The following is a 23,315-nucleotide window of genomic DNA, read 5'->3' as shown; positions in this document are numbered from 1 at the left end:
GTTCAAAAACTTTTGCAGGCGCCGATAATACTGCAATAGGTCTATAATTATTTACATTAGATTTTTCTCCCGATTTATAAATTGGACTGACTAGTGAAATTTTCCAACGGTCAGGAAATTGATTAGTCTTCAAAATTAAGTTGTAAATATGCAGAAGGGGTTCCCTGAAATAATCAGAACAATCCTTTAAAACATACGTTGGTATCCCGTCCGCACCTACAGCCCGCTTAGGTTTGAGTTTTTTAATTGACGTATCGCAGTTAAAATTGGTTATACCCTTCAACTGTGCCATCTGATAATTTCCGGGTGTTGTACCTTTTAAATTATAGAAGGCCGGTGAGACAGAGTAAACTGAATAAAAATATTTGGCAAATGTTTCGGGAACTTCATTTTCTGGTATAATAACATTATCACTGTCTCGAAAGGATATAGAGGCATATGAAGGGGATCGTTTATCCGTAATGCGATTCTACAATTCTGCTCGAGACGCAACTTGTGAGGAATACACAAATTCTTTTAACGTTCCCCAAAGAAAGAAGTCACATTTGTTGAGGTCTGGTGATCGTGGAGGCCAAACTTGTGGGCAATTATTTCCTTTTCCAATCCATTTATTTGGATATTGGGGGTTTAAAAAGTCTCTAACAATGTTACTAAAATGAGGGGATGCTCCATCATGCAATAAACCAATGTTTCAGTCTGAGTTGTAGTCGTCAAAATTAAATAACGCTTCTTAATCTTTATCAAGTTTAACGTTTAAATTCATAGCCCACTTTTTGAATTTTCGATGATTTTAAATGACACAGCTACAATACGTATTATTAGTTATTCGTGTTTTTTTTTTGAAAAAACTAACAAGAGTAAGAAAAGTTTTAGAATTAGATTCCCCATGAAATAAAGTAATAATTTCTGTCACATTTTAATGGTGCATCATCCCTTATCAACCCTTTAAAATGCTTCAATTGAACTCTTCTTACTGTCCACCGTATACCAAAATTGGTTTTTCTAAGTATAAGTAAAACTGAGATTGATTTTTTCGAAATATGAAACCCCACTTTCAAAACCTATAACTTCTCAGGGGTGCAGCTAATAAAGGTAAGTTAAAGGAGTAAATAGTTGAAAATCGTTTCAATTAATTTTGGCCATTAGTTTACGAATATAGGAAATTAAAACAGATTTCTAGGCATATGGTCATTTATTAATTCCAATGATGTAGCTTCGGAAATGTAAATTTGTTTGTTATTTTACAAGTAATGAATAGCATATACTTTATTTTAGTTGCAATGAATAGTAATTACAGTTCTGCTCGAATTGTCAAATTAAAATAAATAATATAAATAGAAAGTCTAGTAAAAAAAAATTTTTTTTTTAATGAAACTTCAATATGTTTATTATAATTGAAATATTTATATAAACTTTAAATAAATATGTTCATGTATGACATTTCATTTGTTTATTAACAGAAAATTCTCTTCTATCTCAATGGTGACGGATAATGAAAATCAAAGATATGGTTAAAGGTCATTCCCGATTTTTTAAATATAAAAAAATATGAAAAAATATGTATTTCTTTAAGATTTGTATAAAACTTTTAATAAATATTTCGTCATCTTTTAATTTGGATTCATTTTGTTTAAAAAAGAAGTACGAACTATGAAAAATAATTATATATCAAAATATTTTTCCTACCCATTTATTGACTATTAAGTCATGATTAACAGAGTTGATGTTTTATTTTATGTGTTGTATACAGTACAGTGGATTATTGAAATTATTGTTTTTATATCGTGTTTAATACAATTAAGATGTAGAGCACGAAGTGCGGTTACGTTTTCTATGGAAAGCTATTGTTTCTAATTGTTTTATAGTTAGATACTCCCATTCATACTAAATCAGCACTTTAGATTGACGGTCGCGTCAATATAATCATTGAAAACAAGTACTATTAAAATCGAAATACTTCACTGTCTAATTTTTCCTTTCTTTTGTAATTTTCTTCATTCCACTTTTAATTAGAAGTTGATATGATGGTGCACGTAAATTGTTTATTCCAAGAGAGCACCATTTTTAGAATAATAGAGGAATATCTACTCGAGACTACTTTTTCTTCTACTTGATCACCATTTGCTGGATTAACGGAAAAATCCCTATACCTAATAAAAAAATAAATAATAATGTAAAATCATATAAATACAACTCCGCCCTGGTTCATGTGCGTGAGCCAATCCGAACCTGGAGATAATTCACCTCATCTCATAAATATGCAAAGAGGCATCGTTGCGGAATTTATTACCCCTTTGAAGGGAATATTTTTCAATTAGGGTAATTTTATCGAGGCCATTAAATATCTTTTTTTCGGTATCAGTATCTCGATAATCGGGATGACGTAATAAATCGCTGCCGTAAATCAAGGTTGAATGTAAATAACTCTGGATTTACCGCGGCTTACCCACGGAGATTGTCATTTCTGGGTATTCGGTCGGACGTTTCCGGGACGGGGAGGGTGAGAGGGCGCTTAGGGGTACCTAGGATTACCTTTCAGAATGGTTACAGTTTCAAAACAAGTTATGGGGTATGAGGTAGTCAAACTGATATTTCAGTTACAAGTAAAAGTACAAGTAATAATTTCGATTTATCAGTATAGGAAGGTAAAACAATTTATTGATATTACACAAACCCACAAAAAAGAAAAGTATGTAAAGACCTATGTATCCTCATGTATTTTGATGCGCCGAATCCAGGGGGGCCAGAATTACTCCATCACCCACCATTTTTTTTTTTTTTTCAACCGAGAAGATCCCCCTTAAATACAGAAGATATGGAAAATTCTATTTGTCAAAACTAGAGGGAGTCCAACTTCATATTTCATTTATATTTCTATGTATATGGGATTGTAGGGACAGAAAAACAGGACAGGGACATTATGAATTGAAAGTATGGCAAAAAAAACATACTTCCATGCAGAGTTCAAAAGTATCATCAACAAACTCTTAGTTATATTAACATCTCACATTCCTTGGTACCGACGCCGACGCTCCATTTTCTTGATATGTTGGTAAAACCGTCTCCAAGGTTCACTGGAAAATAGTCAAAATGGGAGTCTAGGAAATGCAATTTCAAGTTCATCAGGTAATCCAATTGTTTGAAATTTTCCCCCCAATTTTAAATTCTGGTAATCCTCACTTTTCTAATTCCCCAAGAAATTCAGAGTGAATTTCTTGAAACTTAGCTATGCTGCTCTTTCAGTATCATTCATTTTTGTAATATATTTTTCGTCTCTTAACACAGTACGTATTTGAGGACCCCTATAACGTATTTCCGGAAACACTCGTCATCTTTATCCAAAGCTTTAACGAACTGTTTCATGAGACAAAGTTTGATATGGAGAGATGGAAGCAGAATATTTGAAGGATCAACTAAGGGCTTGCGGATGATGTTTTTCAACCCTGGATGGAAATCTGTTCTTTTTGGCCATACTTTCTCTTCATAGTGATTATTTCTGTCTCGACAATCCCAATAGACATAAAAAACAGTTGTGAAAGATAAAATTGGTCTCCCTGTAGTTTTGAAAAATATAATTTTCCATAATTTCTGTATTTAAGAGCGGTTCTTCGCGATTTAAAAAAATGATGAGTGATGGAGCAATTCAGTGCGTCAAAATACATAAGGATTCATAGGTCTAGTCTTTGGAACAAACTACTTTTCTTTTTTTGTGGGTCTGTGTTATCATCAGCTGAAATTTGTCTATAAAATTTATTTATTTTGCCCATTACAAAATTACAGGATAAGTATCTTATTGTTAGTAATGTATAAAATAACAAATAAAATATGTATAGAAGAAAATTACGAATAAAATTACGTAATATGGTATATAAATAAACACAGGAATTACAAATAAATAAAATGAAATAGATAGGAAAACTGAAGGAAGTAACCGTTAGTATCAAGTTATCACAAAATGAGTTTTAATATTTTGTAGACGGAGGCAAAAGAAACGGTCTTTTGTTCCGGTTATTGTATCTTGGTGTTTTAAATTTAATATCATTACAAAATTGCTTTATATTTTATATCATATTTTGTAAAATAACATTTCTGAAGTTATTTTACGTCTTCATTGGCATGCCAAGGCGCTCATAAAAGTATTTTCCAATAAATATTTAGTTGGACAGACCCTATTTAATAAAAAAATAGCTAACTTAAAAAATCTTCGTTAAACTTCTATTATAGTGACATATACATATCACTAATCCATATTCAATCTTCGACCTAACGAACGTATCGTTTCTATGTTTTTAATTTGTATCCTTTTTCTATACATATACATCTTTCAATTTGTATTTAAAGATGGTGTATTTAAAAAATTTTAATAAAAAAGAATTTAACTAAATTAGATTGACAAAAAGCATGTGCTACAGATTAATAAAATTAATTCTATATTGTAATAATCTTACATTCGAAAAAAAATATTATCTGTAAAATGTAAAAAATATCTTATTCATTCATGTGTCTAGGTAAAAAGATTTGAAGAAGCGTTCACTACGTATTAAAAATGCAGTAAAAACTAGGTTAGTGACCGAATAATACGGTAAGTCAAGATTCACTCCTGACAAACTTTTGTGGATTAGCGATCCATAAATTAATTATTTGAAAATGTTTTTTTCATCGTACATATTTTTTAATCGCGTATTCGTATTCTCCTCATTTTTCCCTATCTTCTCTTAAAATTAATGACATTATGACTATCACCCTGTACAATATAAAACCTTAATTAAATAATTATATTTACCTACCCTACTATTAAGGGTTCCTGTCTTTGTCTCTCCAACTCGTTCGAAACTTCCGTGTAATATGCTGCCTCATCAACCTCACAAGTGTAAGGCATATCTCCCGAGCTTAGTGGTTACAATGAGAAGAGTTTGCAACAAGAGATGGTCTTTGTAGAAATTTATTACAAAATTTGGCCAGCTACTATGTCCAGTGTTTTAGAGGCAGCGCAGTTTAATTTATCATTACTTTAACAAGGCGATAACGCCATTACTTTAACAACTAAATGCATGGAATTGACACGTGCAAGAATTAGTACTCGGTTGAAACCAATTCCAATTCCAATTGAGGTTTTCGATTAAACTTTGGATGAATCAAATTAATCTTTTTCTGTAAGAGTTATAAAAATGAGTTTACTGTTTAGGTTTTATTGGTGAGAGTCATAAAAAGTAGGTTCGGTCTTGCGTTCACTTTTACTTTAATTAAACTTACTTCAGAATCGGAGCGGAACTAATGGGGAATGGAAAGGTTTATTGTTTCTGATTGCATTACTATCGTCTCCGATAGCCGTGATCGTCTAGTGGTTAGGACCCTACGTTGTGGCCGTAGTAACCCAGGTTCGAATCCTGGTCACGGCAATGTGCAAACATTGTCACGGGGTGTCAACTTTTTTAGTTTTTTTTTTAATTGTAATTTTAGATTTAATTAGGATGTATAGTTAGATTAGATTAGAATATACGTTTTTAAACGTATATTGTAAAATAGATGGATAGCTACTTTATAAATTCCCAATTTTTTTTTTAATTCAAGCGAAATGTTTTGGAAAAAAAATTAATTTTAAAGCTACATACTATACATAGTTTATCATGATTATAATGCTTATCGCGAATTTGGCAATTAGTCAGTGGGAAATACTTCATGGGTATTGAAGGTGTGACATCTTCTACATAAAAAAAATCTTCATTCAGTTCTATCATCATCAAGTTCCTATTAATCTTCAGGTACCCCAAAGCCTGTTACTCCCAATGTGAAATGAAATGAAATATATTTTAAAGTGAAAGTAAGTTATCTGAAAGAAATATTTTATATCACTTTTTTAACTCAGATAACTTAGGAAGTTAAGAACTAGGAAACACAATTGTACTATGGTAACTTGATCTAAATTGTCCCAAGAAAGCTACCCTTGAAGTAGGGCTCTCCAGTTCCGTACACCCTGTATATCATCGAATGATTTTAGCAAGCACTATCCGGCATATTCAGAAGAATGTTGTATGTATTCAATATCAAAATCAAAAATAAAGTTTTTTTTTTCTGAAAATGATTTTGAGAATGCATATGTAATTATTTTCAAAATACCGTGACTAAGTAATGGTGAGGAATTTTTATCTGCGTATACGTATTTTTATTGCGACAATCCATTTATTACGATATTCATGTACAGGGTGATTCACTATATTTTGATCCCCCTTTAACTTTTTTGTTTTAAGAGTTATAAAAAAATGTTAAATATAAAAGTTGCACGATTTTTTATGAATTTTTCGAAAATGATAGTAGAAAAACAGATGAAGTTCAAACAAAATGGCCGCGGATGTTAACTTTGTTAAGTTAAATGGAACACCCTGTATATTTTTACATATTTGGATAGAATGTTCCCTATAGGGCATAGCCATATAGGGTTTGTTGGGTCCATCTCTAACAATAAGCAATATACTTTTAAAAAACGAAAAGAAGGTTTTTTATTACGAAAATAATACTATATTAGACTATAATACTATATATATAATACTATAGTATTAGACCTCTTTCACGCATTTCTGCCTTTTTTCCAATTACGTAAGGATTTACAGATTTAGTTATAATATATTTTTACAGATCGGATTATTGATACGGTCCAAAATGCGTATAGCTAATGTAACGAAATCTCACTAATTAGGCCGTGAGAGGTACAGGGTGTTCCGTTTAACTTAACAAAGTTAACATCCGCGGCCATTTTGTTTTTCTACTATCATTTTCGAAAAATTCATAAAAACTCGTGCAACTTTTATATTTCACATTTTAACTCTTAAAACAAAAAAGTTAAGGGGGGGGGTCAAAATATAGTGAATCACCCTGTACGTAATCTGTTGCATTTATAACTACGTAGATTTATGTATCTAATTTAGGTTAAAATAAATTGAAATATATATTACCAAAGTTAAAGGTAAATTTTGCATTCTAGGCGTTTATTTCTTATAAATTTTTTCAAAAATTGTCATATAACTCTTCGATGTAGGTACTTACTCTATATTTGTAGATAAGGTACTAGAAATAGCTGCATTATTCCTCAGTCTATTATACTGATAAGAGTTAATAAATTCGAAACCGGTATATGTCTGGTGGATTTGACTGACGGTTGATCCTGTTTACTAGATATTGCTAGTATAATTCAATGTTGATCGGTTTATGTAGCCCGTAGGGTAGTGTTTCCTGCCATATCATCAGTTGAACATCGGTTCGTCTAATTAGAGAAAGAGGCCTTGCTGGGAACGTGCAGGTCACTCTTTGCCTGTGTGACCATATGTGGTGTAAGCATTGAGTAACAGTGACCATTCATAGACGCAACACTCTAGTACATCTTGCATATAGTCAGAATGTATGTTTGTCCATTGATGTACATGGCCAGTAAATAAACTAAAATACTGTGCAAACTGTTCAAGTAAATATTGTTGCAACTGGAAGGGAGAATTATAAAAAAAAACATGAAAAAACACAAGTTTGGATTATATCTTCGAAACGCATTAATTTTTTTTTTAATATTTTGACATATTAAAAAGTTCCAACACTTTTGTCTATTGTTGGTACAAAGAAAAAAAATGACAGTGTGATCGAAATATTATGCATTCAGGTGTTTGATGGAGTTTATAATGTAGGTAGGTAGTTGATTTAGTCGCAATTTATCTGCTGAAAGTTCATACATATTGTGATTAAGAAAGACTAACTGATCTGCAAATATAATTTATTAAAGGTTTGTTAGCTTTAACGTCATAGAAAAAAAACAAAATAATTTTTCATTCACAAGTGTTATTATAATAAATGTAAATTATGTATATACAGTGCTACAACATGAAAACATGATGCAACTGGAGGATAAGAAATAAAAATAAGCTAGTTATGGAAACTTAAATAATAATAAACGTTTTCTGTAACTTATATGACAGATTAAAGAAACTGAAACCTTTTATTTAAGAGTTAACAGAAGACTATACACTAAATATCCTTGTAGAAAAGATGCGGATAACTTTTGTAAAGTTTATTTTGCAGCAGTTGAAACTTGTTATCTGGGTAATAACAGTGGTTTCTAAAATTGTAACTGCTTTAACTCAATCTGCACTATTTCCTTAGTTACGTGCCCGTATCCATATTAAATAACTCTATAAATAGCTATAAATAAAAGACAACAATGCTAAGTCGAGTGAGAACCGTCAAGTTTATTTGAATCGAGTACAAGGGTACGCGTTTCCTATGTACACAATGAATAATAAATATACTGGAAATAATTAAGTGCGTTTTAGTGGTTTTATTATATCGCACCTCCGCAGACTTCTAATTTTTATGATCCTATCATTTTCTCATTGAAAGTAACCGTATACGCGGTGACGCAACTGCTTGTGGTCATGTTTTAGCTCTGTAAATGATAAAAAAATGGTTTAGAAATTTGTTTACATTTCCTAACTAATCAATTATCAAAGAACACTATATGTGAGTTAACTTTTTTATTTACTCGTCATATTTAATGTCCATCTTTTTAGACCTACTTTGGTTGTTAAGATCTCAAAACTAAAACTAATAAATATTTTACAAAAGACAGGATGTCTGTAACAATGTACTCTTCTGTCTTTTTATAACAATTTTTTGTGGTGTTGGACTAAGACACTAGAGTTTACGAGTGAAATGGTCTTAGAGAGCCTATATAAATCTTAGGAGCTTTTGTTGTGTATGACAGCTTTATTAGCTAAGCTAGTAGTAGTAGTGAAAGGGGCGGCCTCAGCCTGGCAAGTAGGCCACAAGTGCGCTTTCTTTGCCTACCCCACCGTCCCATCACCTGTCCACTCTGCCTTTGACCCTCCTCGAACCTACCTAGGATTTTAACCCATTGCCCATGGAAGGTACATCACCTCAACCTCTTGCAGTTTGTCAGCACCAAAGACTTTATGTCTTAACCTCCCAAAGGCTGCAAAGGCAAAGTGTCCCAGAAGGTGGACAGGGGTGTCCTCCTTAATTCCTTTTAAACTTAAATGCCTCTCAAGTCTGCAATGGTCTATTAGAACCCCCACTATTTGGTTTAGGGCTCTTCGACTGAGGCTCAGCAATCATCTCGTCTTAAGTTTGCTAGGTCCATATATAAAAGTATGGGCCCGCCTACATCCTCTGTTCCTCTTCCAGTTTTGACCTAAAGTTTGGTAGGCCCATTTATTGAGGGCCTCGTTAATACTACCTGGTGTGATTCCGAGGATTGGTTCAGGTCCCTGGCCAGGTCCTCTAAACCCAAGACGAGCCAGTTGATTAGATCCCTTGTTACCAGGAATACCCGTATGGCCCGGAGCTCAAACCAACTACCTCTCTTCGTCTGGCCAATAACTCCAGAGCGTTCTTGAACAAGTGCACACCTTGTCTTCGGGGAGCTAACCGCTCTGAGCGCGGCCTGACTGTCGTAGCATCTTCTGCTCTACACAGTTCCTTACCTCCTCCTTGCTTGCCACCATTAAGATAGCGAAAACCTCAGCCTGAAAGACTGTGGCATACAGCTTTATGAGCTATGTACCCCTTTAGCGTCTTTACTGTAGGTAGCATGTGTCTGGATGGGTTGCTTTAATAGCAATGGGGACTTTGAGTTCGATTTGGTAACTATTTGTGGAGAAATATAACTCATGTATTAAAAAAATTGTGGGGTTTATTGAAAAGATGAGCAATAAATGGATGCAACTTTGTATATGCGTATATAATTCACAAGAAAATTTGGATCCTACATCCAAGTATGGTATGGTCCCTGGGCTGATGTTTGAACATTGCGAATACAGGTTCCGCAGGGCGGCCTAGTGCTTGGTCCGATTTAGGTCTGAGCGTTTTTGAAAAATATTTCTTTGAAATTGAGGGCGTCTTCAAAGGGTTGGACTGCTGAAAATGATTTGACCCTGAGGTCATTTTAAGGTGCGAATTTGAAGTTTCAGCATCTGCGCGATGACGGGCATGCGTCGTCGTTGTTGTCTGATCCAGCAGGGGACCTTTGGCGGTAATCATGACATCTTAGTGGTTTGGCGGGGAAATTTTGTAAAGTGTGTTGAAATTTACCTCAAGATATCTCTCTTATTCAGAGTAAATAATTTATGTTGGTATTGGAATAGGTTGAGATTTTGAAATAAGTTGATGTGATTTTATTCTATCTGTTCTTGAAGTTAGGATTGAAACTAAAGTCGATATGTCCTATTCTTTAAGATAATTGAAATCTTAACGTGATGCGAAGCTTCAGTCATTATGCCCTGTATATACTAAAAAATGCCGTTACTATTAAAACTTAAATATATGACATACGAGGTAGAAATATTAATAAAACTCGATCTATATGCGAAATGTTCAGTATGATTGCACCTATACATATTACATACGAACAGTCGAACATTGTTATGTGCAAAATGGCACGGATATCGTGAGAACATTTCACTTTTTATTATTCATAAACGGCGCTAAGGCGCCCGTTCCAGCTAATAAATAACAGGAGTATTTCAAACAATGCACGTGTTGGCGCTAGAGGTATACGGGGGACACTAGAAATGTTTTAAGCATCAGATGTAGAAGACTTATTCAGCAATAGTCTTTTTTTCGTGACTGAATATTGGTGAATATTGACTTTCTATTTCTATCTCTTTTGATCTTAGTTGTCGTATGGTAGTTATCTTTTCATACACCCATACGACTTCACTCCCGAAAAAGCCTAATATGTTAGGATCCAAAAATAATAGTTTATTGAATTCTTAATTTACTTTCGAATTATTTGAAAAAATGTAATTTTTTCTATAATAGGTGTTAAAGTACGCTTTGTTCAACTCGAAATATATTAGGTAGCATTTTAACACTTTAACTATAAGGGTAGACAGCGTATTAATTTAATAGCGTAGATAGACAAATAATTTTGTTATTTATTTACAATAAATACATGTATTCATCTGTCAGTTTCTTCAGCAACGTAATCATTATCGGTCATTTACTAGACCCATTAGATACTTTGAAATGTCACAGTTTTCTGGGCATTGATTAATAAGTCGACTAAAATTTGTTTATCTGCTTCCGTAGGGTATTAATTATGTCGCCAAACTTGATTTTTTAAATATTTTTTTCTTTATTTTTCGAAAAAATTTAGTAAAATTTGCATTTGCCCCTAATGGGCAAAATTTCGCATTGAAAAAATGAAAAATAATATCGCGTAGGTACTATAAAAGGTCGTTAACGTTTCGAAAATCCACTCTTTTCGTCTTCTGTACTTTTTAGACTTTTCGTTTTAATAGTTTTGACAGTTTAAATTTATTTGCTTTTGTCTGTTTCCAGAGCTAAAGATATCATATGATGTTTATCCTATTATTAGTTAGTTACTTCATCTTTTAGGATCTGTAGCCTCATAGAATAATTTGACACACATCTTTCACCATTCAGCAAAATAATCGCGGTCTCTTTTATTATTTTTTTAAGTGTTTTAAGTGAATAATATGTATGACCGTTTTCTCAAGCGTGATCCCAATTTCTAAATTTTTCAAATTCTCTTTCTATGTAATTTTTGTGTTCATATATTCTAATATTCACAGGTCGAGACGTCTCCCCAACATAATGCTTATTGCATTCGTAAGGTATGCTATAAATGCAATTTTTTGAATTTGAAAAACATTCGGGACTATAAAGTTATAAAAACGTTCGCAAATCAACAGTTTTTTAGACACAGGATACTAAATTTAAACAATAACGTCTTTTTTAAAATATTTCTGAAGACTTGATAGAATATCAATCTATATAGAATATAGAATGATGAAACTTATACTAACCATTTATCTAATTAAAGGTAAATATCCGATATAAATACCTGTATATTAGTGGAGATATCGAGAGTTACTTTCACTAAAAACCACAGAAATTCGAAGGTACTGAATATTTTGAAAATTTTGTCACTACTCTAAAGGAAGTAATACTCTTAGTAGAATAAACACGCTAAGACGATAAAGTCGAATTATTGATACGCAAAAAATAATTCACACTATACATATTTCCCTCTAACAGAATTTCAGCTTTATTGTCTTTTATAAAATGTAACTACTTTTCAAATTTTATTTTATTTCAACGCTGTTTGAATAAATAATGTGAATTGGACATAATTTTACCATTTGGTTCTCATGTAACATAGAACGATTGTAATGCGACATTTCGTCTTCCTTGTTGATGAGCTTCATGCTACTTCATATTCAGATGTTTCCACAGAATTGGACAAACTTCAGTATTTTCATTTCCATAAAATAAAACGAACGTTTAAACAACCTTAGTTTCCCTTGACTTATAAACTTTATCTCAGTTCAATAACCAGTAGCTATAAGTATAAATAAGACCAGCAATTGAAAATAATCTGCCAAATTAGTGTGTGAAAGGCCTCAACGAAACGTGGACCGACCTGACTTGTTTCTTATTCACCGTCTGATGAGTTCTTGTATTAACATCCGGTTTTCATTCGAATGCTCATTGTGTACCTTTGATAACAATTGAAATGGTTTGCTCGCAATCCACTGTCGGGTAACTTTTATTTCTTACTGAATGCTGGAGGTTTTACAAAGTATGTATAACGTGCACCTACGTTAATTCTACTGCGAATATTCCTTGGTATAAAGTAACAGGTTCAAATGAATCAATTTTCAATTATGTCTCCATAACTTAACTTGGAGATGATTTGACAATTGTATATTTTAAATATCTTTCAAATCAGTTAAGATATTAAAATTTGTTACTTATTTCTGCCCGTATCAAAATTTGGTGTATACAGGGTATAAGAAGTTTGACTGCTATTACTTCAGCATGATATAGAATAATCATAAATGAACAAAATGTATATTATAGGAGCGTAAGATTAACAGTTCTCAAAATACAGCGAGTATTAATATTGGGGAGTTTCATCACAACGTGACAACAGCGCTTAACCTAACGCTACACGGCTAATGCATACCACGTGTGCACGCGGCAGACTTGTTCTACGGAGAAAATGTAAACGACTATTATTTCAAGACAATTGTTTTTCAGTTTTTAAATAAATAAAATAAAATGTATCGATTTTGTAGTGTTGTGCTTAAATTTTAGCTAGAATTTTAGTAATTATGATTATCTTAAAACAGGAACTTAACTTTTAATCAAATTGTGAATTTGAAAAATATGTAATTAAAGTACCCAAGGATTCACGTCATTCAAATAATCATACGTTTTAAAAATAATTTAGGTACTTACTTACCAAAAAACAAAATTCAGTAATTTTTAAATACACAAGTACAAAACAAACTACATATGCTTAAAATGTCCACCACCATTTTCCATGCACGCACGACTCCTTCGAATCCAATTTTCACGCATTCGCTGGAAAACACTTTAAGAAAAAGAAATAGTGGTACGCAAAAAAAACTCAGACACGGTCCGATTCCAGATACCAACTGAATTGCGTATTGCTGGAGAGTATAGTACCGCCGCGCCATTGTCATATTGCTCGATATGAATTTTATCGAATTTTATAATTATTACAACGCTAATTATTTTTTAGATTTAGGCATAAAGAAGTTCAAAAAAGTGATAAACATGGTATTTTATGGTATTCTAAGCACGCAGTTATGTCAATATTCCTTAATTAATCGAACTTTTGTACATCAAGTTGGAGATTTTGATAATTTTTTTCTCGGAAATGGTCGGGTTTAGGACTCATTTCATATAAGTTTTTTTTGTTTATTTTAATGTATTCTATCGTCTGTTAAAATTAAGGCAGTCAAGCTTTTAACAGCCTGTATTTTTACCGTACACAAAGTAACAAAAACAGATTCGACACAACTTATATTTTTATTATTTTGTACATGTCATAAAAGTACAAATATATACTGAATTTTGGTATGGGGAAAATAAATAAGTACTAAGTGAAACGTTTTTCGGTTTTGCTAGAAAATTATGTCTTTAAAAAATTACATATTTCGGTAAACAGAAAGTTCCACATGAGCTGTACAGATGAAAAATCAGATTAGAAATTTGATTTTAATACAACAAATTATCAATAAATTTTACTTAAAATATATTTGACATACAGTTTTATTAAATATATTGACTTTCTAATTTTGCTGTAGAATTCTCATTTTGAATAGCATAAATACAAATAAAATCGGAAAATTTTAAATTTAAATAAATTAAATAATTAAAAATCGCTCACGTCAAAACACGCGCTTGTTGGTGTATCAAGTTTTATTCACAATCTGATTTTAGTTGGAGGCTTTTCAAAATAATAATTGAAATCTCCTATATGTGTTTTTCTATTAATTATTGAAACATTTCATTTCATATTAGATAATTATTTTTTACTAACTGTATAATGAGTATTAGCGAGGTGTAATCGAATGTAGCCCAATAGTAGTTGTTTCTCGTAGTTCCAGGAGAAATCTTGTCTGTGAAGTTGGATGTCTTTTTCATACCTAGATTTGTGGTATTTATTGTAGAATTAAATAGGATTGCATTTATTACATTTTACTATAATAAAAGTAATAAATTTTTTGTGGCATTATAAGAAAATACTATTTATATTATGATTACATACAATTGTAACAGTTTTTTCCACAAGATGGAAGACCACAAATACAGGGTGATTCACAACTTATTCAAAACATTTAGGAATGGATGCGGCATGAGCAATGGTGTCAATATCGTAAAAAAAAATTTTGTAAAATCCTTATAGTTTTTATTGAAGTTATAGTACATTCAACCACTACATAGCTGGACAACTGTAGTCTCTAGCGTCATTCGCAATACGCGTGGAGAGCCACGTGGCCTCAGCGACTCCGAATACTGAAATCCATTTTGCAGTCGTCGTTGCGATAGTGTTTACCTGTTATATGTGGTGTTTACAATAGTTTTTTCGTAGTTAGTGTCAAAAATGGTTTGCATGTTTAGCAATTCGGAGTTGATGGATATCGTTTTAAATTATGGTGAAGCAAGACAACATTTGTATTATGGTGAAACATTTGTGTTATGATGAAGCAAGATAACATTTGTCTTAGTTCGTATAAACTTAGTAAGACGGACCCAAATGTTTTTACACGTTGGTGGATAAAATTTTGAACAACTGTTGAAACATCGGGTATATTAAATGATTTTATTATTTAAAAACACAAATTAATTTTATTAATTAATAAAGGCAAAAGCAATTGAATTTGCCGATATAAAATAGGTGCTATAAAATTCTATTTATTTCTTTCCTTGCTAAAGTTTTTGTCCATTACTATCACACAGAGCCATGCCAGTCGCATTGTGCGAGGTCAGGTTTTACAGNATTAATTTTATTAATTAATAAAGGCAAAAGCAATTGAATTTGCCGATATAAAATAGGTGCTATAAAATTCTATTTATTTCTTTCCTTGCTAAAGTTTTTGTCCATTACTATCACACAGAGCCATGCCAGTCGCATTGTGCGAGGTCAGGTTTTACAGTGGACCAGTTTCCAGTGCCATGCAGAAGTGTATTTTTAAATCATTTTCGAACTGCCCTTTTTGATTTTTTCTTTACAAAATTGTATTTGTAAGAGTCCCTTGTACATCCAAATTTTTTTTTTTGGATAAGTTCTGAATCTCCCTGTATATAGACAGTTTATACATATAACTGTTTACAAGACATTTTTTTCCGCCCGAGTTTTGCATAATTTATAATTTGTGACCATTACAGTTGCTGTCAAAAACTTCTACCTTTGCCACTGATTGACTCGATTTAAAATATGTTTAAAGGACACCATTTATTATTTTTAATAGCACAGAGACAGAATTGACTCTAAAGGCAAAGCCAACTTGTGTTAATTTTCACTAGGAACATCTTGTAAAAGATTGGTAATCAAACTAAGATATACCTTGAAAAATTGTTTAAAATGGTGGTATTGTTATAGAATCGCAAAATATTAAATAAAATACCAGGTGCCTCTAGATCTTGTTAACAAAACTCGTTCACGTGAAAACAATACGAGCTGCGTCAAATTTTAATAAAATTTTAGTAGTAGACTTCTCAAAAACGACAATTGAGGGTTCTGATCCAAGAAGGGGATAAATCCATTTTTGACATATATTCTCCTGTTATAAATTGCTGCAAGAACGAAATAAGTTATTTATTCCCTTTTTGTCACCTGCAGTAAATTTAAACATAAAAAATTAATAACAAGACATGTACATATCCCGTTCTTGCATCGTAAATGATTGCATCGTAAATTGATCATTATTTGTACAAATTTTCCACTCTAACTCAAATTGCAAACGGTGTGTTTATTTAGTTAAATGATGTGACAACAAAAATACTAACGTAAAACAAATTTCTTTCGCCTATTCCGAACAATTTACATAATGGTATTTTCCTCTTGTACCATTACTATTGAATACACTCCTTATCTAGAAAAATAAATATCTATTTGTAGTTATTACAAGTAAAGTGGGTTTCAGATTCTGAATAATCCTTGCATATAAAAAGTTTAATTTTCTTAATCCTTGAGCAGGTAAACATTCTGTACGTTAATATATGAAGTTAAGTAACTGCGCACGGCATTTTTTTGTAAAAACTCAAATCGTATAACGGAAACGGCCACCCAAGGCGTGGACTGAAGTAGTATTGGGTCACCACTTCATTATTTATTCAAACTCTCTTCGCGGTATGTGAACAAATCATCTCTTTCATATGCAAAACTGATGAAAAAGTAATTCCGTCTCTACACTTTTAGGGCTTATAAATAGACCGGCTAAATATAACTTTACAATTTTTTGATCTAGTATGTAAACGGGGACAGTTGCATTTATGCATCAACGAATAAATAAATCGTAAAATTAGTGCAACTAAAGCTTATGCAATATTTAATGTTGTAAATATTTCAGCGTTCATTGAATGCATACTGTTGTTATTTCTAGTTGCATATATCTAAATATTTGCCGATTTCGTTTTAATAGTGTCATTTCTGATTTACTGAAATCGATGTTTGATATTTGGCACAAAAAACAAAACGATAACATGACAAAAAAAAGTACAGTACATACCCGCTAAACAAAAGTCAGAGGTATTAAGTGTAACTTAAAAACGAATAAGTTTTGCGCAAAACACCGATATACTTATTGATTTTTGTTTGTTTTTTTTTAGATTTTTTTTAACATTTTACGTTAAATTATTTTTGAAAATTTTTTTTCATCTGGATCCAGTTAGAGCTTGTTTTTTGAGAACACTCATAAAAATTTCATGTAAAATTACACTAGATCATTGGATATTTTAGAAGATTTATTAATGCAGTAATTTTCTAGAGTAATGTATACATTTCTAAATTATACCTAAAGATAAGTAATACAGAATATTATCTAAACCAATTAATTAAATAGCTTTCTTAAAATAATAGTACATACAATTAAAAAGTTGGAATATTTGGTATAGTTTAAATTAACGAAGTCAGTAAAAATTAAAAAATATATAAAGCAATTCTGTAAAAAACATCCCTACTTGTTTAAAGGACAAAGTATATAATTAATTTATCACGTTTTCTTAGTGAAGTCTTTATCCTTCAATGTTTAAATTTAAAAATGAGCTACCATATACGTTTACCCTAGAAAACCGTATATTCAATTAATCTTAGACATCTTTAACTATGATCTGATTAAATAAACAATATGTACTTATCTAAAGCAAATAGATATATTTTCTTCCATAAAATCTACTTCCAATTTAAAATAATTAAGTATAAAAAATACATTATTTATTATTTTTATTTATTTATTTATATAAAAAATTTTCTGAATGAAAATTTTACCTTAGTCTCGCATTTTGAGGAATAATCATTGAACTATTTCAAGAACAATCCTTTGACACATTAAACTGAAAACAAAATATAATGTAAGTAAAACGATAAGTAAAATAGGTTTTAAATTGTTGTAACCTACAATCTGAATGTCTGTGTGTAAAGGCTAGATAAAGTTCATATGATTTGTTATTGATGTTTCTCATGCTCTTCAATAACTTTGAGTGAATATATAAGGATATAGATATTTATTTAATTTACACAAAGTCATATTATTTACTTATGTCAGGTAGTTAAAACACTGATATATTATTACGTCACAAATGAATCTAAACATGCCTTCTGAACAACTAGCTCAGTTATATACACACGTGCGGTAACACCACACCGGGTGATTAATCTGATTGGTTGAGTAAAATTAGGTCATGTAAATTTTTCATCGTATATTTACATCAAATATAAGTAAAGAGTAAAAAGTAAGAATACATCGCAAAGAGAAAATACTATTCTAAGCCATTACAGATATGTAAAATGCCTATGTGATATTTCCACAATTTTTACCAGTGTACACTAATACCCTATAAATGGGGTTTATTATCGACAATTCAGACATTATTAAGTTATTTTCCAAGATTTTACTTTCCATGAGCAAATAAGGGGATCTTTTAAAAAAGTCATTTTAATTGAAGGAACGTTATAAAAAACATTTACTTACAAACATTGGTTAATAATTAAAGAGCGTCTCCGCACAAAAATTTTTATAATTTTTATGAGGATTTTGGATATCCAGTTAACTTTTCAAAGTGAGTATTACAATATTGTTTTTTTTTATTCAAATAAAAAATAACGTATGTATTATATAAGCTTTTAGTAGAAACTATCATGGTAATGGTCGGTCGATAGCGGCACGGTTTAAGGCGTCAGTACTTAAATCGATGTGTCGAACTGCCCGGGTTTCGAATCCCGCGGCCGGTAGACCGTATCTATACTTGTACGGAGGATTGGCGCCCTCTGTGCAGGTATGGTAGGGTGGAAGAATGTTGGCTTGGGTCAATGTGAGAGATTGACACCGGTTGGCATTTGACCACCCCCCTAATTAATGAGGTTTTCCAGGTTTCCCTCATTCCTGCACTGAATGGTGGTTAGGGCCTACCAACATAAGCCGTTCCTGGGCGCAAATGCGGCCTGCGTAATAATAATATGCCGCCTCCTCTCCCGCACAAGTCTCCGACTTCTGGGCTAATTCTAGTAATTAGAATGAGGAGTAGAGATATTATTATTATTATAGTTGTTCTCTAGATAGCGTTTTTGTTGAAGAACAAAGAAAACACATTATGTCCTGTAGTTGTTGGAGAACCTGGAATTATCACGGAATTTCATAGATTTAGAAATGTCAAGGAATTTCTCATTTTCACGGATTCGTTTTATTTTAATTGAAATCGGTCTTTATTTAAAACGAGCTGCCAGTGGATGTCACACCGATGACAAGTAAATCTACAACTAACTGCTACTAATTTTACGCCTTCTATCTGTACCACCTGTGTCGCATGTTTGTTGGTTGACTGTCATTAAGAATTAGTTTGTGCTATTAATATTTCCGTTTTTTTATTCTTACTCAACCAAATTCAATCATCACTTTACAACAAGGGTCTTGGAGAGTATCAGATACACAGTAAAGCTTAAATAGACTGTGCTACATGCACAGCGTTTAATATTTACCAACATATCAGTAAGAAAACTACATTAAAATTCGTTTTAATTTTGTTCAGAAGAAATCTAACATCTTTCTTTTTTAAAATCAACTGTATCTTCAGTTTTTTGCAGGCCAACTGAAAAAGTTCTTGAAATTATTTCTCTTTTAAATAAAGTCCAGTATAGCATCAATACGAAACAGTTATTTTCTCGAAAATCTAGTTGCTTCTCGTAGTGAAAAGAGCACAACAAATTGCTTCAAAATAGTTATATAATTTTTTCAGCCAGTCTACAAAACTAAGTTGCAGCTAAAATTTAAAAAGAATCAAATCCATCTAAGATGAAGCAATTATTTTCAATGGAATGCACATAACACTTTTTTACTTTGTCTTCTTCTTACTAAGTGGGAAAATCTTTAATATAATTTTAGGAGAAAAAAATAAATTGTTCTTGCCTAAATAGTAAATAAGTACAACCTAATATAATAGTAAATTTTTAATGTAGAAGAAAATTACGTTATTTTAATCGGTTAAAAAAAATAACTTATTTAGATAAAAATAGGGGAAATTATTGGCCAAATTGTAATTATTTAAATTTCCATATCGAAATAAAATATAAAAAAAATCATATATTACAATTTTTCTAATTATTAATGGTGAGTAGATACCTACTAATTCTTATAATAAAATAAATAATTTGGCAAAACAAATAACATTTGCTGATATAGTATTATGAATTGACGCTATTCGAATTTTGCTAAAAATTCCATGTATTTTTCGAAAAATCTTTATATTTTCTTAAATTTTGTTGATTAAAATAATGTCATTTTCTTCTAAATAAAAAATTTACTTCTACAGAGTGTCCCCGGAAATGGTGGGCAATCTCTCGGATATGGAGATAATGAAAAAATAATGTCACAAGTTCATATAAAAATTTTTCCTCCGGGCTCACCCTGTAGAGTTATTAGCTCTTGAATTGAGAATTAAAAATGTTTTTTTTTTCTGTAAAAAAACCATTTTTAATTCTCAACTTCAAGAGCTAATAACTCTACAGGGTGAGCCCGGAGGAAAAATTTTTATATGAACTTGTGACATTATTTTCTCATTATCTATCCATATCCGAGAGATTGTCCACCATTTCCGGGACACCCTGTATATAAAGATTGCCCTTGTGTGGTATTTAGACAAGCGAAAATTATTAGAGAAAAATAGAAATGGTGACATTGTCTATGACCTTGAAGGTCATTGACAGGGTCAACTTTGTTTTTTTAAATAAGAATTAAGAGCGGGCAATTCTACGTTCAGATGATGTATCATATGTTGACCACCTAAACGTCATGTAAAAGTCAATTTTATTTTTTCCTGATCCTTTGCAGTCTCTGCACCCAAATATCCTCCCAAAGGTAAGGTTTAGCAAAAAATGTTTCAAATAAAAGTTGCTCGACTCCGAGGGGGACATGTTATGGTGACCTTGGCTTTGACTTTGGGCGTGATTTTCAAAGTCATTTCAAGGTCAACTTTGTTTTTTTATATGAAACACTTAGTTTTGACCTCGGATTCGAGTAGAGCGGAAAATTCCACATTTAATAACACTTATTATGATAATACAAATGTTTGTTAAATGTTGTACGAAATTGTAAATGACAAATTCGAACATCGCAAATATGTATTGAAAACCTGAAAATATAGTAATTTTTTATATTTGCACCCTTTATTATTAACTATATTTTCTTAAGAAAGCATGAAGCTTGTGGAGGACTGAAATTAAAGGAAATATTACATAAAAAATGTTACAAGTACCTATCTTAGTTTTATATTAATTTATTTCTTTGATACGTCAACCAACAGTTAAAGGCAAATAATACAGGGTAATAAAATGTCATAAAGATAAAAAATAACAATACAAAGTAAATAAAGAATTAAAAGCACATATTAAATTGAAATATTAAAACATGTATCGTTAATTACACAAAACTAAATAAACCTTTTTCTAATATTTTCAATACAAGTTAATACGTCAATGTCATTCTGTAGGTTTTTCTACTGAGTAAACATAACAACAATTAGAGATGATTTTAATAAATTAGTAGGAACGCTGTGTCGGACGATGAAATGCAATTCTATATGTTGCTTCATTAAAAATAATAACGATAATTCACTAAACAAAGTAGTGAAAACAATCTGAGGAGATCGTTTTGAGATTTTGAGGTGTGGGAGGATAACCACAATCGAGTTTATAAGAAAACATTTTTAAAAAATATTCTCTACACATTCTCAATGCACTGTTTTGTAGCTGCTGAATCCTGGAACCTTTAACTAGCATATTCGATTTTAAACTTTACAAAAGACCTTAAAAGAGGTAAATAAAACGTGCCGCTCAGTGAAGCTTTGCGAATTTCTTATGACAAAACTTACATTTTTGAAAACCGACGATACTACCTTTTTAACATGCTCAGCAAATGTAATGTTAATGTATGATCAAATATCACATCAAGATCGCAAAAGTATATGGGATGAGTCAAATTGAAGGGCATGATTTTTTTGATGGTAGGAAACAATATGATACTTATCAATATTTATTGGAAGTTTGTTGTTGGATTTTGGATTTTCAAGTTAACTTTGAACTCTAATCTAATCGTTTATAGACTCCATTTGCCAATAAATTTTCATATCATTTGCAAATAGCAAATAGTATGCCGATCCAGGTCAATGACAATGTCGTTAATTAATAATTATGAATAAAGAAGGGCCCAGTTTGGAGCCCTGTGAAACACCAGAAGTTGCCGATATTTCAACGGATTTCAGTCCTCTCAATTCAACATACTGTTTTCTTTCAAGCAGATAATTGGTTAAAAAGTGTTAAGTACCGATATTAGAAGCGTATTTCCGTTTATTAAAATCCGCATTTCAACACGGTATGCAAAACGTTAATTCATTTAAGGGATAATGCGAAGCCAACGGTCATTTGACTTTTGTGTTTATGAAAATTGTTTAAAATGATGGTTTTGGTTCTGTGTACATATTAATGTAAGTCGTACGTACTTAATTTTTAACAATTTTTAGACACGAATACAGAGTACGACAGGTGTCGCAGTTAGATCTCTTTTTTTCGCGAACTTCCTTAGCGTACCTCTACCAGTTACAGTAACGCAAAATGAACAAAAAACGGAAAAGATTTTTGAATTACATGCAAAAATCTAATGAAATACGTAGATTTTGTCGAAATATTGGTTAAAAAAAAATTAGTTTGAAAATAAACCTTGCTTATTGGTACAAAAACTGGCAGTAAATCGTTAATAAGCTCTAGAGGTGTGTTAGGTTCGAAAAACATGATTTTGAGAAAAAGGTGTTTTAAGTTGCAAGCACTAAAATATCAAGGAAATTTATTGTGTTTACTAACGAATTTTCTAACATAAACTGTTAGTCTGGCTAGAAAAGTCAACTTGTGGAGACATCTATTGCCTTAATTTAGAAAATTAATTTTGAACAATTAAATACAGCATTCCACCGCACCGAAACAACTACAAAACGATGCTTTATTTACCGTCACAAATTCGAATTGTTGGTTTAATTAAAATTTTTTCTCGCACAAATAACCTTTATCATTCTAGACTACTATAGGGAGCTTTTAGGCCAATAAAAAAGTGGAAAACAGGAGAGTTCAGGGACTAAAGAGTCTCTTTCTACAAAAATGGAACACATCTTTCAATTCCAATTTGTCGCAGCAAATCAACTTCATGATGCAATTTGCGGCGGCACTGTTTTCTAGATATGCAAGAAAATTGAATTAAAACGAAGCCCGAGACGAA

General features: G+C 31.5%; 1 protein-coding gene and 1 non-coding gene across 3 annotated transcripts in view; both read left to right on the top strand.

Annotated features, from left to right (window-relative positions):
• The window catches only part of LOC108908455 (putative phosphatidate phosphatase), a 133,346-nt gene that overhangs the window by 34,653 nt on the left and 75,378 nt on the right, over positions 1 to 23,315 (top strand). The window lies entirely within an intron of this gene.
• On the top strand, positions 5,328 to 5,399 carry Trnah-gug. Its single transcript has one exon. It is a non-coding gene; the product is annotated as a tRNA-His (tRNA).

Source organism: Anoplophora glabripennis, unplaced genomic scaffold, assembly GCF_000390285.2.
Source record: "Anoplophora glabripennis isolate ALB-LARVAE unplaced genomic scaffold, Agla_2.0 scaffold343, whole genome shotgun sequence".
Classification (NCBI taxonomy): domain Eukaryota; kingdom Metazoa; phylum Arthropoda; class Insecta; order Coleoptera; family Cerambycidae; genus Anoplophora; species Anoplophora glabripennis.
This window is presented reverse-complemented; position numbering and strand designations above follow the sequence as displayed.